This window comes from Muntiacus reevesi, chromosome 1, assembly GCF_963930625.1.
Source record: "Muntiacus reevesi chromosome 1, mMunRee1.1, whole genome shotgun sequence".
In the NCBI taxonomy this organism is placed as follows: domain Eukaryota; kingdom Metazoa; phylum Chordata; class Mammalia; order Artiodactyla; family Cervidae; genus Muntiacus; species Muntiacus reevesi.
This window is the reverse complement of record NC_089249.1, coordinates 38,257,950-38,270,485: the sequence shown is the minus strand read 5'-3', so window position 1 is coordinate 38,270,485 and position 12,536 is coordinate 38,257,950.

Sequence of the window (12,536 nt, the reverse complement as noted above, 5' to 3'; positions counted from 1 at the left end):
TCCCTGGGTTGGGAAGATCCCCTGGAGAAGGAAATAGCAACCCGCTCCAATATTCTTGCCTGGAGAATCCCAAGGACGGAAGATCCTGGTAGGCTACAGTCCACGGGGTCTCAAAGAGTCGGACATGACTGAGTGACTTCGCTCACTCACTGGTCATTTGGATGGGAAATCGAGATTTAAGTAATGAAAATGTTTATTCATATCAGAATTGTGCTGCTGGATGATAAGTTTGGATAGTAACTGTCAGCTGTGCCCGTTAGAGACACTGATAGAAAATAAAGAGGAGGCAATGGTGGGCCTGGAAGAGCAATCTACAACTAACTTGGCATCTTTTTTTGAAAGAAGGCAAGGGTGCAGGCAGATTTAGATTCAAATTCAGTCTATCAAAATGTGCGTGGATGCTTTTACATGTTGTATATAGATACATATATCTAATGGAAAAAAATCCCAAACCAAAAGCCAAATATAATAGACCTGGTGCAGTGTTTAGTCACTCAGTCGTGTCCAGCTCTTTTTGCCCCCGTGGACTGCGGCCCACCAGGCTCCTCCGTCCATGGGATTCTCCAGGCAAGGATACTGGAGTGTGCTGCCATTTCCTTCTCCAAGGGATCTTCCCCACCCAGGGATCGAACCAGGGTCTCCTGCATTGCAGGTGGATTCTTTACCAGCTGAGCCACCAGGGAAGCCCATAATAGACCTGGATGTGTTATTAAATGACATTAAACCAATATCTCAAGTAGAAATGAGGATATTAGCCCAGGAAAATGCACTGTTCACCAGAATCACTCAGGTACTCAGGATGAGTCCCTACATCTTTATAATGGTTTCTTTCAGCCTATGCCCTGACTGATGGCTAAGGCTTGTTACCTTCCATTATCCCTCCTTCTCCTTTCCCATTTAAGCTCCTGAGTTTGGAGATTTCTCTCCTCTTTCCCAGCTTTGCATCCAATCAAAGAACTGCACTTGTTTTATTTTCAGATACTTTTCACCTTGTCTCCTCTTTTCTACCCTTAGTGTCCCTTATTTGCTGTTCCCTCATGATCCCTTGCCATAATTATTGTAAAAGGCTCTTTCCACTTTAGTGATATTACAATTCCTTCTCTATCCAGCTGCCATAATCCTCTATCTACTGTGTCACTCTCCCGAACAAAGCACTTGCTCCTGGGGAAGACGCGGTGCTCACCATCCTCTGACCTCTGTTTTTCATTCTTCAGCAGCTCTTTCTGCTTCGTCCACATCAAACGACCTATGCGTGCATGCTCAGTTGCTTCACTCATGTCTGACTCTGCAGCTCCATGGACTGTAGCCCACACAGCTGTTCTGCCCATGGGATTCTCCAGGCAAGAATACTGGAGTGGGTTCCCGTGCCCTCCTGCAGGGGAGACTTCCCTATGCGGGGATCAAACCCTCGAACCCTCTCTCAAGTCTCTTGCATAGGCAAGCAGGATCTTTACCACTAGTACTACCTGGGAAACCCACCAATATTTCCCACCACAACTCTGGCCTTAGTTTCTTTTGGCCCATGCTGTCTCTTCTCTCATGAATACTATCCTCTCCAGTTGGCTAAGTTTTATTCATGTTTCAGGATTTATGTCAGATTTCCTGTCCTCTCAGAAGCTGTACCCACATTTCAGTCCATGGAAGGTGACATGTCCTATCTCTGTGCTGCTCCAACACTGTGCTTCAAAATATCACATTACCATTATCTATTTTTAATCTCTTTTCCCCATTTTGTCCTTCCATCTCGCAGATATGGATGAAGTCTTATTCCTTTTCAGACTGACAGCATTCAGCAAAGTACTTGGTGATGAAACAACTGCTTGTTGAAAGAGTGAATAAATGAATGAATGAATGTTTATATGACTTCACTGTTACCAGCACTGAATCGATGTTCACACTCAAGTCATTTATTGGTCAGCGAAGGACTTCCTTTCAACTCTTTTTCCAAGGTATCTCTTTTGTTTCTCTCATGGAGAATACTCTTTTCCTTCGACACCTGACAAATGAGTCACACCTCAGCTGTAATGAAATTTTCCTTCCACTGCCAATTCTCTGTTCCTGATGGAAGGATCCATGTTAAAACTTTTTATTTTATTCCCTTCAGACTATTGTAATGGTCTTTTGGCTGGTGTCCCAGCACTTATAATTAACAGACTTCAGTTGGTATGAAATGTTGCTGCTGGAATCCAACCCAACACTGGATCAAATAAGCACATAACTCTGGTTTCCGTGTTGTCAAAATTAGAGATGGAAAATTATTATTAGTTCCACATAGACTCTGATCCTCTGGGGAGTTATGGCAAAATTGCTCCCCTCTGGTGTTTTGTCCACTGAGTTTAAGTGAATCAAGCAACAGGTTTTCTGCTATTTCCCTTGGGAGATTCTTTCACTGTCAAATAGAAGTGATTAAAAAAAAAAAAAGAAGGGGAAAAAGAGAAGGAAAAAAAACCTCTTCAACTTATATTAGGTTTTCTTGACTGTTTTCTTTTAGCCTTTGCTCAGTGGAATTCCGAAGCATCTATACCTGATGGAGTGTATCCTTTTGGCCGAGAGGTTTATTTTCTTCTGTGATGCTAGTTGAAGGCATTGCCTTCATAATGACCCATTTAATCCCAGTCACTTGGAAATGAGTTAAATACTACCTCCTTCACACAATCTAAATTGGTTTAGCATCTTTCAGTGCAAGTTATTTGTGTAATTTCCTGACCATGCTAATGTATACATCTCAATCTGACTACAAAGACTTCAGGTCTAAACAAATGATGTCAGAGGCCCAGGAGCGAATTACTGTATTGATCTATTAAATAGACCTAAAATGCTTGTTTGGATTTGGAAGTCACTTGCAATCAGTAGCATTTTAGTGAAAAGCTTAGACTGTGAATGACTTAGGAGGAGGAGGCAAAGCCACATTGTCTACCCTAGGGACTGGTATTCCAACAAGTTTTCCCAAAGGCTTTCACTACTGACAGGCTTTGCTATGAGACATGATGTCAGTTTCTCCATTAAATGCATCCTTTTTATTAGATTATGGTATGAGGGAGGAAGAAAATTTCCTCCTCCCTTCTCGGTTCTTCTAATTGGTCTAAGAATTAAATTGACATGAGACAGATTAACAGGAGAAAAATCTGTCAAAAGTTTAATAACATTTATACCTAAGAGGAACTTCCCAGGTGGCTCAGTGGTAAGGAATCTTCCTGCCAAATTGGAGACGTGGGTTTGATCTGTGGGATGGGAAGATCCCCTGGCAACCCACTCCAGTATTCTTGTCTGAAAAATCCCATGGATAGAGGAGCCTGGCAGTCCAAAGGGTTGCTAATGGACACGATTTAGCAACTAGGAAACAACAAACAGCAGCAATACTTGAGGAAGACTCAAGAAAACTGAGTAACTCACCAAAGAGGCAGAAGCGCTGAGTCACTCAATCCTGTCCGACTCTTTGTGACCCTTTGGACTGCAGCCTGTAGGCTCCTCTCTGTCACTGGGATTTTTCAGAAAAGAATGTTGGAGTGGATTGCCATTTTTCTCTTCCAGGGGATCTTCTCGACCCAGGGATCAAACCCCTGTCTCCTGCACAGCAAGCAGATTCTTTACCCCCAACCTTCACCATAAATGCTATCTTCAGTTAAAGACAAAAGAAGATGTTGGGAGTGATGGGATTTCAAAGGGGAGGAAGGCAATTGACATGGATATGGAAAAGTCAGCATTTGATAAACAAATGTTCCATGGGCCACTCAGAAGCTGTGGGACACAAAAGAGGAATTTTAACAGACTTTGCTAGGTTCCTCTCTGTCTCCACACCAAGTTCATATTTTAGTGATCTAAGTGCATAGTCCCTTCCTGGAACGTGTCCTTTGCATTCTTTTAGGCACCTGGGGGGAAGGTCAACAGTTCTTGAGTCTTTTGGGTCTTAAAAATAATCAAATTAAAATTATACTTGATGTCAGAGCTATGCAATTTGGGGTGGCAAATTTCGCTCCCCTATAGTGAGTGGACATAGGGGAAATTTCTCTCATTCTACCTCTTCACAAATACATACTGCATTCGTTATGAAGGATTTTAACTGGGGAAGAAAGCTTGCTGGGATCTGAAGCCAGATGGACTTCCATTCAAATGCTGATTCTTCTACCTTCTAGCTGTGAAATGTTTAAGAAGTTGTTTACCTTTCTAAATCTCTAATTTCTCATTTATAAATTAAGAATAGGAATATGATACTCATATAATTGCTGTGGGGATGAAATGAAATAATGTATGTAATATATGTTGGCATATGGTAGACAGTGAAATTCCCCTTTTCTTTTTCTAAGAAGACTATTCTACTACATAAATTAATGAGGGTGTGTTGGAAAGCGTAGGTAAATATCTGATATGAATTTAATGTGCATTTTGTGGAGATAGGAAATCAAGGTGTACTTTACATTTAGTTATTAATAAAGTGCCACAAAGACATTGAATAATAAGTTCCATATAAGTTCAAGATACTGCAGCCACTGCTAATATTTTTATACACTTAGTGATAAGTCATATCCTTTAATAGCTCTTTCTTGACCTATAAAACACTTTAAGCTTTTTTTCTTTTCCAAAGCATCTTTCTATATCTTCAAATATTTGGGACACCTCAGTCTTGCCTATTTGTGTCAATATTAAGTAAATGTATCATAGTAAGAAGTTCTTTCTTTTTTTAAACATTTATTTCTTTACTTTTGACAATGCTGGGTCTTCATTGCTCTATATAGGCTTTCTCTAGCTGCGACAAGTGGGGTCTACTCTCTAGTTGTGGTGTGTGGGCTTCTCATTGCGGTATCTTCTTTAGCTGCGAAGCACAGGTTCTAGGTAAGCAGGCTCAGTCGTTGTGGTATGTGGGCTTAGTTGTTCCACAGTATGTGGGATATTTCCAGACCAGGGATCAAACCCGTGTCCCCTCCATTGGCAGGTAGATTCTTAACCACTGGGACCACCAGGTAAATCCCAAAATTTATTCATATTCTGGAAACCTTTTTTCTCCCTCTTGTTTATAATCAATTGATTAATAATATTAATGAACTTCTTAGAGCAAGCAAAGTATGATGTGTGTATTTGTGTGTATGTTGGGGGTGGGCAGGAGTGTTGAGCAAAAACTGAAAGAAGCTTTGTGTCATTTGAATAGAGCCAGTCTCCCAAGCTTCCTTCTTCTTCCAGGCTAACTTTTGAGGTCCCAAACCTTTATCATTTGTCTTGTGTTACTGTACATCTTCCTTTGTTGTCTGTGTATCAATAACAAAGGCTGTAGAGTCTTTGGATATAGACGTGATATGAGGGTTGAGCAGAGAGTGCCTGCCTCACACCACCAGGTGGATTTTTTGCTAGTCCTGGTTAAACCCGTGGGGAACCTGGGGGAAGACTGAGTGTTGAATGGCTTGCAGTCTTGAGCAGATTAGCTGTAAAAAAGTTGGTGTTAAAAAGTGTTTCAAGATTGTGTTTCAAGCTATGGTTTGATTCAGTAAAAATAATCTATTTTTTGTTCTCTGATATTTAAAAATTCTTTGTCATCTTAGCATTTAAGTTGTGTTAAAAACTAAAAAATTAGTAATTTCTGTGGATACACACATAGGAATGGGGGTGATAAAGAGTAAATTCACAACAGAGGTTATCTCTAGGGAGAGAGTGAAGAGAATAGAATTAGGTAGACGTTGATATGGGGGGCTGCACCTCTATCTGCAATACTACATTACTTCCTTTCTTTACCGTTGGAACAGAACTTTTACCTGAGCTTAAAAGGGCACATGGTTGTCTAGCTAGAGATTATGTTTTCCAGTCTTGTAGCGGTTGTATAGTCATGTGACTAAATTCTTGCCAAAGTTCAGTTCAGTTCAGTTCAGTTCAGTTCAGTTCAGTTGCTCAGTCGTGTCTGACTCTTTGCGACCCCATGAACCACAGCACGCCAAGCCTCCCTGTCCATCACCAACTCCCGGAGTCCACCCAAACCCATGTCCATCAAGTCGGTGATGCCATGCAACCATCTCATCCTCTGTTATCCCCTTCTCCTGCCCTCTATCTTTCCCAGCATCAGGGTCTTTTCCAATGAGTCAGCTCTTCTCATCAGGTGGCCAAAGTATCGCAGTTTCAGCTTCAACATCAGTCCTTCCAGTGAACACCCAGGACTGATCTCCTTTAGGATGGACTGGTTAAATCTGCTTGGGACTGACTCTCAAGAGTCTTCTCCAACACCACAGTTCAAAAGCATCAATTCTTCAGTGTTCAGCTTTCTTTAGTGTGACTAGAATTGATGTGTGTTATTTTGTCACTTCCTTAGAGGAAATTGCTTGTTTTTTCCTCTTCTCCTTTTCTGCTTGCTGGAGTATGGTGCAATACCTGCTAATTTAGTCTAAATTGGAGGACATGTATGGTACTCTGGGGGCAGGTGTCATGGGCCTTGGACCAGTGGTCTCGTGTGATGTATATAATAGTAATTCATAACTTTCACTCCTATGTCTTATTGTGTAAATACACAATGGTTCATCCATGGTCTTATTGATGGACATTAAGATCACTTCTTTTGGGGGGCTGTAAAGAATATTATTATATAATTTTCCTTACCTTACAAGTTAGAGTTTCTCTATGGTATTTTCTGTCTTAGTCTGTTTCAGCCACTATAACAACAAAAATACAATAAACTGATTGGCTTGTAAATAAACATTTATTTCTCACTGTTCTGAGGCCCAAGATCAAGGCAGCAACAGAGGACTGATAAAGTGGCATATGAAGACCCACTTCTCGATGGCCATGTTTTCTCTATGTTCTTACATGGCAGACGGGATAAGGGAAAGAAGCATGCCAAGGCTGTATATTGTCACCCTGCTTATCTAACTTATATGCAGAGTACATAATGCAAAATGTCGGGCTGGATGAAGCACAAGCTGGAATTAAGATTGCCGGGAGAAATGTCAATAACCTCAGATACGCAGATGACACCACCCTTATGGCAGAAAGTGAAGAAGAACGAAAGAGCCTCTTGATGAAAGTGAAAGAAGAGAGTGAAAAAGCTGGCTTAAAACTCCACATTCAGAAAACTAAGATCATAGCATCTGGTCCCAACACTTCATGGCAAATAGATGGGGAAACAATGGAAACAGTGAGAGATTTTATTTTGGGGGACTCCAAAATCACTGCAGATGGTGACTGCAGTCATGAAATTAAAAGACGCTTACTCCTTGGAAGAAAAGCTATGACAAACCTAGACAGCATATTAAAAAGCAGAGACATCACTTTACCAACAAAAGTCCGTCTAGTCAAAGCTATGGTTTTTGCAGTAGTCATGTATGGATGTGAGAGTTGGACTATAAAAAAAGCTGAGCACTGAAGAATTGATGCTTTTGAACTGTGGTGTTGAAGAAGACTCTTGAGAGTCCTTTGGACGGCAAGGAGATCCAACCAATCCATCCTAAAGGAGATCAGTCCTGAATATTCATTGGAAGGACTGATGCTGAAGCTGAAACTTCAATCCTTTGGCCACGTGATGCGAAAAGCTGACTCATTGGAAAAGACCCTGATGCTGGGAAAGATTGAGGGCAGGAGGAGAAGGGTACGACAGAGGATGAGAAGGTTAGATGGCATCACGGACTCGATGGACATGAGTTTGAGCAAACTTCAGGAGCTCGTGATGGACAGGGAAGCATGGTGTGCTACAGTCCATGGGGTCGCAAAGAATTGGACACGACTGAGCAATTGAATTAAACTGAACTGAATCTCCGAGGGCTTCACTCTCATGACTGAATCACCTCTCAAAGACCCCAACTCCTAATCTTAGGGGTTGGGCTTCATCACATACACTTTGGGAGGGGGGACAAAAACATTCAGTCCACAGCATAGGAATGAAATTGCTGAATCAGAGGATATCTCTATGTTCTATTTTCCTTAGTACAATCTGCATAAACTTCTTTCCAAATGGCTGTAGCAAGTTAAACCTGCAATATGTTAGAGTTTCACCTTCTTTTGATTGAATTTTAAGTAAAAAATTTTAAATATTATTGTTCTAATTTTTTACAGTATTAATTAATCATTTCTCACTGTGACTTTTATTTGTATTTTCTTGATTACCAATAAGAATAGGCATCTTCTTATATGCTTAGGGCTATTTGTGTTGCCTTGGCTGAAAAATGCCCATTTACATTTTTGCTCATTTCTTTATTGTGTTATCTTTTTCTTACTGATTCTACATACAAATCCTTTGTTAAGAATATAGCAAAAGTCTCCCACTTTGTGGTCTTTCAATGATTGCAAGCTTTTAGTTTCAATGTAGTGATGTACCTATCTTTAACTGTATGGTGTGCCAGTTTTATTCTAGTTTAAGAAATTCTCTGCTCTCAGACTGTAAAGATATTATATACATTATTCCATAATATCTATAGTTTTCACTTTTCATATTTAAAAATTCTACAACTAGTAACTGATTTCTGGATATGATCTAGGTTAAAAAGCAAACATTCAGTTTCCTTATAGATAATCAATTTTTCTAGACCCATTGATTGAATAATTATTACTCAGCTTACTGACCTCAAATTTCTGCTCAGTATTATTTGGGTGGGACTATTTTAGGGCTCTTTGCTCTTTTCCATTATTCTGCTTACCTAATCCAATTCACATGCCACATTGTCTTATTAGAACTTCAATAAAAATGTTGGACAAATCTCCCACTCCTCCTTGCTCTTTTTATCCAAGATTATCTTGGGGAGTCCTATTTTTCTGGTTGATAGATCTTAACTTCAGAAAAATGTCATGTTTTTCCACTGTGTTTGTGCATTTTCTTGCTTTTATCAATTAATCTAGGAGAGAATTTTTGTCTTTAGTTCTTTACTTGTTTTTCAGTTGACTTAAACAATTCTCTTATGTAAGTTTCCCATAAACTGCACTTTTAAGCTTTCTTATTTTCTATCTAGAGTTGCCCTTCTGCTTCAAAATTAAACAAGGAAAGAGAAGAGGTCCTCGATAAATAATTGTTTAAAAAAGAAATGAAAAGAGTTTTTGTTGTGGTTCATAGGAAAAATGCATACATTCAGAAAAAAATACCTTAGATGGAAACAATGAAAGTGAAAGTCATAAGGGACAGGCATGAGAACAAACCTTGTACCTGAACTTGAAGAATGAAGCGGGGGAAGTGGAGGCCAGGCTCTCTACCAGCTGGCCCAGGCTGGCCTAGGATGGCTCAGCTGCTTTCTGGAGAATTCCCTGAGGGAGACCGCAGAGGACCCAGAGGTAAATATTGAGGGTGGGAAAGAATGAGTTCATTATGTAAATAATAGTTTCGAGCCAGATGTTCAGAACTAGTATACCTTCCTTGCCTCAGGCGGTTGTACAATGCATTTTGAGAGAGTTTTCATATCCTCAGGGGCCTTGCTATTAAATTCCAAAATTACTCCCTCTCCTCAGACAGCTTCCTTCACAACTGCTGAAAAAAAAAAGAAACTATTAGAAAGGTCTCACGTTGAGGAAATTTCGGTAAGGTGTGTTACATGCAAACAGGAAGGGAGCAAGAATTAAACAATTCGGATAATTACTGTCCTGAATGCTGGCTTGTGTAGAAAAGAAGAGATTCTGCTTTTCAGTGTTTATACTGAAGTACATAAAGTGGAAAAAAAAAAAAAAAGAATTTCATGGAGCTAATTTAAAAAAACAAAACAAAAAACAAAGCAGGCTTTTAGCCGCTCAGACCCTATAAAAATCAAAAGGACGGATATGACTTAAACTTGCTTTACTGAAGCAAGTTTTCAGAAGCTGACATTTCAGTTGAGCTATGGGGTACCAAAATAATCCCACGGGTATATAAAATCAGATACTATATCTGCATGTAAGTATTCTGCTCAGGGATTTGGAGTTCCCAACTGACAACCTGGGAAAACCACATTACTTACACTTGCTCAAATAGTCCCTAATTAGCCCTTCTGACCCTCTTGTATACTACTAAATGGCCCATTATAGAATGTTAAAATGGAATTCTTTCCATTAAAAATGATTTCCTTGCTAGTGAACATGATCTAGGTTTAATGGATGATGTTGGTTACCACCAGGTTGTCCTAATGCACAGTGGATGCTTTCCAGACCAATGGGATGGGAATGGGCATTAGGAGGTCTGGTTCAGTCAGCGAGCTGAGAGAGGCAGGAGTCTTCCTACAGTGGTCCAAATATTGCTTATGTGCTTAGTTTGTTCTGGGTCTATGCCTTTTTGATCTAAAGAGCTGAAAACTCTAATGTGAAATTGTGTAACGAGCCTTGAAAATGATCAGTCAAAAGAGACGTTTAGATCACCTCTTCAGGTCAGTTTCTGAGTTTTATTTGGTTAGCGGGACAAACTGGCTGATGTGGTGGGAACTTCTTCTGAGATTCTGGCATCCTCCGTCCTCAGTTCCTTGGACATCCATACAGTGCCTCACATAGTACGTGTCCAATGACTGTTAGATCAATGCTGCACAATGCTTTTGAGAGGCCTATAATTAGGCACATTTTCTAAAATGTGCATTTAAGAGATCAATAAACACATATTTATTGGTTAACTACATGTGCCCAGTATTGTGTCTGGCCAGCTCTAAGGAAAATTTAAAAGATGCATTAGAAATAGAGACACAGATGTAGAGAACAAATGTTGGGGTGCCAAGGGGGAAGGAGAGATGGGCAGGATGAATTGAGAGATTGGGATTTACATACAAACATGCTATTGATACTATGTATAAAATAGGTAACTAACAGAGAATTTACTGTATAAGGGAACTCTACTTAGTGGTCTATGGTGACCTAAATGGGAAGCAAATCCAAAAAAGAGGGGATACATGTATGTGTGTATGCTAAGCTGCTTCAGTCCTGTCCATCTGTCTGCAACCCCATGGACTGTAGCCCGCCAGGCTCCTCTATCCATAGAATTTCCCAGGCAAGAATACTGGAGTAGGTTGCCATATACATAGCTAATTCACTTAACTGTACAGTAGAAATTAATACAACATATACCAATAAAAGTTAATAAAAAATAAAAGACGCATTAAATGTTCTTCTAGGAGACAGATCATAAGGGAAACATTAAATAATGTCTCTGAAATTCTCATATTTACTCCAATCCACACCAGGAGGAAGTATCCTTTTTTGCTCAGCTGGTTTTGGAGAGGAATATTGGGTAAGCTGAGAGTGACTGAGTTACTTTACTTAAGAAGAGGGACAGGAAAGTGCCGTGGAATTTGTTTTGGTCTCTAGGATGTATCCAAGAGGATTTCAAGCCTTGTGAAAATTGCTCTGCTTTCTAGAAGGTGGAATGTGACCCTGCAACTTCAGAAGCACAATCATTTAATAATTTTTACAAAAGCATCCTGTCTACCCACAACAGGCTTTTCTCATGGCTCAGTCAGTAAAGAATCCACCTGCAATGGAGCAGACTTGGGATTGATCCTTGGGTCGGGAAAATCCCCTGGAGAAGGAAGTGGCAACCCACTCCAGTATTCTTGCCCAGAGAATTCCATGGACAGACAAGCCTGGTGGGCTACAGTCCACGAGGTCGCAAGAGTTGGGCATAAGTTAGTGACTAAACCACCACCACCTACCCACAATAGAGACGTCAATAGGTTCCAGGAATGAAATACATCTCTTTATAATCTAGAGCATGCTCAGTTTTTGGAAACCGTGTTTTGATGATTTATTTAATACCTTTCTTTTGGGGAGCTCCTTCTCCAAAATTTTAGCTTCTCTTTGGGCAGACTCCAGGGCGATGGTTAGGGACAGGGAAGCCTGGTTTACTGCAGTTTGTGGGGCCTCAAAGAGTCGGACACAACTGAGTGAGTGAAGAATAACAGCAAGCAGTGAAGACAGGTGGACGCACTCCGTGAGCTGTTTCTTGTGTCTCTAGACCGACTCACCGGGAACACCCGCAGGACCTGTGTCTGTCTGTGTGGTGTCCTCAGCGCTCCAGCTGCACAGATGGGCTCATGAAGCAATCGAATTACAAAATACTGAATTTTTTTCCCAAAATTTATTGTTTTCCATAACATCTGTTGGCAAAACCCCTTCTCCCTTCCCATCTAAATTCTTTGATTTTCACTTGTTTTTTTTTTTTTGGAATTTTTTTTCCCCTTCATATCCAGAAACAGCACAGATACATTCTGATATTGAGTAAAATAGCACATTACAATAGGTGATACTGTCCCTTGGATTCCTGTTAGTGAGTTTTAAAAGAAGGTGTGAAGGCAGTGAACTACTTCAGTTCACTTTGGCTGTGACTGCATGACCACTCACGTTTGACGGAGAATAACGTCATGTCCAGGGTCATGGGTGTTGGTGTGCCCCTCCCCTTTCAGTGTTGGCTCCAAACCTCCCTCGCTTTTTAAGTTTGGGGGGCAGGGGGCATCCCGTCAGCAGCAATCATCAACCCACCAATGGGATCTGTGTGTGTGCGTTAGTTGCTCAGTCGTGTCCAACTCTTTGTGACCCTGTGGACTATAGCCCACCAGGCTCCTCTGTCTATGGAATTCTCCAGGCAACTGGAGTGGGTTGCCATTTCCTTCTCTAGGGTATCTTCCTGACCCAGG